Source organism: Sinocyclocheilus grahami, unplaced genomic scaffold (assembly GCF_001515645.1).
Source record: "Sinocyclocheilus grahami isolate Dianchi unplaced genomic scaffold, SAMN03320097.WGS_v1.1 scaffold408.1, whole genome shotgun sequence".
NCBI classification, from domain to species: domain Eukaryota; kingdom Metazoa; phylum Chordata; class Actinopteri; order Cypriniformes; family Cyprinidae; genus Sinocyclocheilus; species Sinocyclocheilus grahami.
In genome coordinates this window covers 228,037-234,901 of record NW_015505587.1, presented here as the reverse complement: position 1 = coordinate 234,901, position 6,865 = coordinate 228,037, and the positions used below count along the sequence as shown (strand labels likewise).

Here is a 6,865-nt window from a genome sequence, read left to right as displayed (position 1 = left end):
CTGGGTTTAATCTTTAATTTAATTTAAACTAAGAGGTGTGCATTTGTTTTATGAGACTGCCCTGAATTTGACCTGTACAAGTATAAGCAACGTAGTCCATCCTTGACCTTGGCCATACAGTAACATCGTCTTCAGAGAAATGGCCTTCACACATTTCCTAAATATGTTCACTGGCAGAATTGCAGTATTAGTTAGCTCTTATTCTATTACTCAAAACAGAGCATGCTAAAAGTAATAGCCTACTACTACTACTTTTGATGGTGATATGAAGAAATTGGTTAAAGGCTATTGTAAGCATCCAGTTAGCCTCAGTTTCCCCCAAAATTGTGTTGTTTTGGGTCATCTTCAACTGTAAGAACAAAAAGCAAACTCTGACTTTCAGTTCAGCATTTTATAGATCTGGCAACCCAAGGTACAGCGAGGGGATAAGACTTCAGTAGAGATTGGCTTCTGTTCAGCTAGATGTTTATCTTATTCCAGGACCCACACTGAACATGTGCTGAATGGTAGAACAGGTTTACATCTGCATTCATGAAAGCGAGATTATTTAATCCCAGTTTCCATGAAAATGAACCAATCATGTTTTCTGAGAACTGTCATGTGGTACAGTAGATACTGTACAGTACATGTGGTGAGATGCATTACTTAATTGGGATTTTCTGAATACTGAAAACTTTAATACCAATTTTATTAACTGGGTAATTTTCCAATCGTATAATGAATCGGACTGTTTTTCTGATATCTATGACATAATAGCCAAAAGCAATTTGTGTGCCCTTGTCTTGCATCGTTGTACTTGAGCACAGACAGAAAAGGCACAGAGTTCAGACATTATGTGAGCAAAAGGACACTTCCATGTTCATTCAGGAGTGAAAAGTGACATTATGGTTTATTGTTAATAGCCTATATCTTATATCACTTTATAGTATTAAATAATTATATTATTATTTAATGTACTGTAATAATCTTTTCAATTGAAAGCATAGAAAGCATCCAATCAGACAGAACAATATAGTGACAAAGTGTGGAAATATACTTAAAACAGAGAGTGGTACCAGAGGGAACCTGCATTTCTCAAAAACAAGTCCAAATGTCCTAAAGTTTATTACGCTGTACAAAAAATAATAGTACATGGATATATTGTATATGGGACGTTAGAACAACGAATGAACGTGGCTGTTAAAGCCACTTTCATCTAGTAAAACAGATACATGTTATTGTAAAGCCACACATACTTTTACATTTAGAGGCACATTCATTCCTCCCTAGTTTAAGCCAGTCACGGTAGAACCATGTCCAGGTGAGTTTCTTTTTACTTTTGTTTTACACTTTATATAACAAGCAACGTTTTTCACAGTGAACAGTTTTAGCTGTCAAAATTGACATTGGTTCAGCAAGTGGCCAAGAAAGAAAACAGTATTCTCACTCTCAATACAAAAACTGATCAAATAGAAACATTCTGTCCTCTAGTGGTTCATATGCGCAACCTAATCTAACATGAAAATAAATGAGGTTGACTTTTGGCGTTATTTCAATTATCAATTTAATTCTGTAAATGTATTTGATGCATGTATGTGTATCAACTAATCCAAATCTTCCACATATTTGGTCATTTGTGGCTGTAAAATATAATCCAATTATTCCATATTTATGACCAACACATGTTGGCTTTAACATAACCAAATATTTAATTAGTCATAAATAAAATATTACTGAACAATGGATAGCCAATCTCTTCTCTTCAGTCAAGTCATCCTATCTGTCTCTATCAGCCTCGCTTTGCTTGCTGTGTCCGTGCCTGGAGAGCATTTTCCATTGATCAATCTTATTTATTTATTTTTCAATTTTGGACTCGTGCGAGAAAAGGGGTGTATATATATATATATATATATATATTATTTTTTTGGCATACACATTTTATACTCGGTTGCTGTATGTTTGCATGTGTCTGTCATAAGAGAGAACCTTGCCAGTTTATAAGCATATTGTACTTGCTCTGAAATTGCGATATGCAAACATATGCTGATGATAATATGATACGTTACTGTTAGTTTGAGGGGCAATTGCATGAAACAAGGACTACGTAGAGCGTTAGACTGAAAAGATGCAGAGAGGGAGAGGATGCAGCTCCCACTGAAGAAGTTTTTCGTGCTTGCTGGTGAGCTCGCGTGTAGCAGAGCGCACGGAGAGCGCCCACGCAACACTTCCACGCGCCACAAAGCTTTGTAAATGAACGCATCCTCACGCAGGAGCCGCTTTATCTTTAATAGCAACTGAAATGAAAACAGTTCTATATAAAATAAAATAGAAACTGAAAAGACGTCACGCTCATATGGACTATAATTTGATGACATTTGTGCACGAGCCGGTGAGTGTCGTTTTTGTTTTTCAAACTTCAGATTTGACTTCCAGTGGTGTCAGTGCTTTTCATGTATTATTTAAGAAAACTATTTTCAGTGTGGGCATGCACTTGTGAGTGATGTTCATTACGATGCCCAATTAAACCCTATATTTGTCTGGTAATGGGTAGGCTAAATAAAACACGACACAATGAAACATCTCGCATTGGATTTGCTCAAAATTTAGGTTAATCGTTTTTTTTTCATATGCTTTCGTGGTCTTTGTTAGAACATAAAATATATGTGTAAAAATGGTCTGTAGCTAGGTTGACCTGTGACCAGGTCAAGGTGAAGGCCATTTCCATCAGGCCTCATTCCTAGCAGCCGATATCAGCAAAACATTGACAACTTTCAATGATTTTTAAGTCATTCAAAATATATTGTAGAAAATATCTGTGATATTTATCTCCAGGTGTTTTTGTGAATACGCAATCATGAATGATCAGAATGTATTCAAATATAAATATGAAAATCTGTGAAGCAAACTTTCATGACATTTCTTACTATTCTTAATAATCTATTAAGCATTAGTTCTATATTATAATGTTTCTATATTTTAATGTATTAAATGGTTCCTCGACGCTTATAGATTTAATAGTACCTCATTTTCATTCTTTACATTCCAAAGCCTTAGCCTACATACTTATATATTCTATAATTCTGTATAAAACTACTTGAAGAATGTCTAGATTTGTAGGTGATCCACAAGAATCTTTGTTTGCTATCAAAATCTAATTTGATAGTTTTGCATAACAGGACATTTCCATGCATTTCAGTGGTACATTTATAAACTGCTGCCCTTTAACTTTTTAGTAAACCACACCGAGAAACATTTGCACACTAAATTTGGCTTTTTTGTTTTAAGATCAATATAACTGTTCTCCTTGAGTGCTACTGCAAAGAGGGTTTTCGTTTAAGTTCTCTCTCCTTCATCTGGCACTGTTTACAGTATTAATAGTTTGTAGCGGAGTGAGATTAACCTCAAGGTCAATAGTCCTAAGAATCAATGCTTTCTTTATTTGACTCAGCAGGAGAGTGAAAAGGTTGGTTTCTGTAGAAATTATTTTATAGCACTTTTATTAGGAGAATTTGTGCTTGAGCTTATGTAGTGATGTGAAAATGAACACTTGAAACTAAAGTGTTAAAGACTAAAGGATTAGCTCTTTATCTCCCATCCTCCTCCTCCATGTGATAGAGAGATTCTGAAAGCGATAGCGTGAGAGAGTGTTTTGCTTTCTCCCATTTAATCTATCCATTATTATTGTGCAGTTATGTATTAATTTGAATTTTGATATGATGTATCTGACAAACATTTTTATTTTTTTTATTTTTGTGTGTGCAGTGGATGAGCAGGAGAAACGCTGCAAAGGAGAAATAACAATGAGATGAACATTTATTTCAGTCCAACAATTAATCTTCAAGAATGCGAGAGGCAGAGCTCTAGGAGGTAAAGAGAAAATTGAGTCAGAGATGGTTGAGATGAGGAACATTGGATGAGAGATATTTCTATTAAAATGTGCTCACGTGTAAGATATGTGGACAGTGCATGTTATTCATGTAAAATAATCAGCATTAATGAGAAATAAGCTATAGGCTATAAAAGTCCTGGAATTTTACTCTGTCTAGACTGTCTAGTCCATCAGTCTTTAGTGGGGATTTTTCAGTGAAACATTTGTCAAATGACCTTTTTCAGTAGGTGGCGACAATTGATTGTCTTTATGATCACTGACCATGAGTCATTGAATCATTCATTCAACCAATTTGTTCAATAACGCCGATTAATTTAGGAATAGAGCACCAGTTCTTGGAGATGTGAACTGTATTGGAACTATTTTCGTAAATAGACAAAGTAACTCGCTTGTTTATTGAACTTTTGCATTGAAGTATAGTGCAATTGTACTGTTGGTTTGAAAATCAATAACTGGACTCTTTCCTAGGACTAAATTTTGTATGCTCATTCTGTACATATTGAGATTTTAAGGAGGTAGAGCCGGTTCACACCAAGAATGAAAACTATAAAAATAACTATCGATAACTTAAATAACTATATTAACGTCTGCACCAACAGATGATTACGTTCTGTTTATTGTAAGTGTGCACTGTAATTACATCACGTGCCAGTTTTAGATGTTAAAATTAGTTAATTTCTGATTTGACCTGATTTCTGATTTTTTCACTCATTAGTTGGAAGTTATTGTTTTGAAAGTGATTCCAACTGTTTTTCCCCCTGTTATTATTATCATACAATAAAGCTTTAATAATCATTCTAATTCAATGAGAATAGGGAGGTCCAAACAACAGCTATAATGATAACGACACAGAGGATTGCTGGAATCACTTTGAGCAGATGAATGATAAAAACTTTGGTCAACCTGTGTTCATGATCTGTTGTTCCAAGTACGATGTAATTCCCTCGCCAACTAAACATGCGCAAGCTTGCTCTTATCAAAATGAGTGTGTGATAAACATACTTATACACACTATTAGTTCTATGATAAAGACTGTTGTTATGAGTTACAAGTAGCTGTGACACCATGCCAGTAGTTCAGAGGCGGTTCCTCACGGAATTCAGAATACATAGTGACCCATAGAAATAGGGTTGCAAATACCAACTACTGTAAGTTCTGTCAGCACTGGGTCATCAATGCTGCTGCAGCAACAGGCAGTCTCAAGCAAATACTGCACTCCCACATATATATATCTAAGGTAACAACACTTTATAAGCTTCCGGGGTTGAAGTGGTGCTGTCTCAGCAGCAACAGACCACAGTGTGGAAACCAGGGAGACAGAGAAGTGAATCAGGAGTGCAGTATCTGCAGGAGAGAGTTTGGCAGGATAAGGCATGTCACCATCTGAAGAAAGGCAGTCATAAAAAAAAATGTTTGAAAAATTGTTCTTAAAGGAATTTTCTGGGTTCAATACAAGTTCATTCACTAGAATTTTTGACTTGATGTTGATTTCCACAAAAAATAATTTATTTAAAGAAAAAAAAAAGGAGATATTTGGAGATTTTAAAAACAGAAATGTAGAGCTTATTTTATAAAAGCACTAACAATATTCTGACCAGGGAGACAGAGAAGTGAATAAGGAGTGCAGTATCTGCAGGAGAGAGTTTGGCAGGATAAGGCATGTCACCATCTGAAGAAAGGCAGTCATAAAAAAAAAATGTTTGAAAAATTGTTCTTAAAGGAATTTTCTGGGTTCAATACAAGTTCATTCACTAGAATTTTTGACTTGATGTTGATTTCCACAAAAAATAATTTATTTAAAGAAAAAAAAAAGGAGATATTTGGAGATTTTAAAAACAGAAATGTAGAGCTTATTTTATAAAAGCACTAACAATATTCTGTTAAAACTTGTGCATTATTTGAGCTGTAAAGCAGTTTAAATTACAGTTCCCCTTCTAGGGCACTCGCACTGCATCTCGCGGTTTAGGTCCCACTGCTGTTGAGACACGTTGTAGACTCCGATCGTGGGGTTTGCAGGTCGAGCTTGCAGAAAAGTTTAAGAAGGGTATGGCCCTTTTGAAAGCTTCTGCTGCAAGCTATAGTGCTCAGCGGGATCCAGCCACTCTTTCTATTGGGTCATCTAATTCTGCGGATAGCGCTACATTGAGCTCATCTAGTGAGAGTAATGACGTGGATGTGGTTGGCGATGAAAGTGTGAGCACTGAATCTTTCCAACCTAGCTTCAGCCCCGCATATGTGGAAATGCTGGAGGTAATGGCGTGTGCTACTAAGAGGCTTGATTTAGTCTGGTCACATGAAAGGCATAAGCCCGTCCGTGGCAGATTGGACAAGCGCTTTCTGGCTGGTCATGTCCTCCCCCAGGAGTCTCCTCTTTCTTCCCGACCTCCACACGGAGTTAGTGAGATTGTGGGACAGACCATATTTGGCTTGGCTGCATCTTTTTCAGCAAGCAGATTATGCTCATGTTTAGGGTGTGGCTGAGCGTGGATATGCGAAGATGCCCCCTGTAGAGGAGATGCTCACAAGCTATCTCTTCGAGGGTGAGTAGTCTTATTTAAAGACTCCTGCTCTGCTATCCAGACCGCTTCAGACCTCCTCGCATTTGAATGGCAGGGCGTATGTGGCAGCAGGTCAAGCTGGCGGAGCCTTGCACACAATGGCTTTGTTACAAGCATGCTTAGAGATCTAGATGAGGGCAAGTGTTTGTCCCCTGAGGCAGTTGAGGAACTGTGCCACACCACAGCCTTGGCTGCTGCTGCCATTGGGTGTGCGATAGCAGCAATGGTGGCTATGGAGAGGCATTTGTGGTTAAATCTTGCGGACATCAGGAGGAAGGATAAAGCCTTTCTTCTTGATGCTCCACTTCTGCCTTCCGGGCTTTTCTGCACTTCCATTGAGGTGGTAGTCGGAAAGTTCAGGGAGGCAAAGGTGCAGTCCACTGACGCTGAAGTACAGGCACTTGTAGCAAATGTAGCTCTGCCAGTTGTCGTTGGAGAT

The 6,865-nt window shown here is 37.3% G+C and overlaps 1 protein-coding gene across 6 annotated transcripts in view; it reads left to right on the top strand.

Moving 5' to 3' along the window:
* Positions 1–1,974: 1,974 nt before the first annotated feature.
* The window catches only part of LOC107550821 (inward rectifier potassium channel 2-like), a 33,831-nt gene continuing 28,940 nt past the window's right edge, over positions 1,975–6,865 (top strand). For 5 of the 6 annotated variants that reach the window (XM_016232203.1, XM_016232202.1, XM_016232201.1 and 2 more), the window contains exon 1: positions 1,975–2,368. The gene's annotated coding sequence lies outside the window, so the exon portion shown is untranslated. Of the gene's footprint in view, positions 2,369–3,782; positions 3,847–6,865 lie in introns of those variants that run through there. The other variant, XM_016232199.1, reaches the window with a different exon arrangement.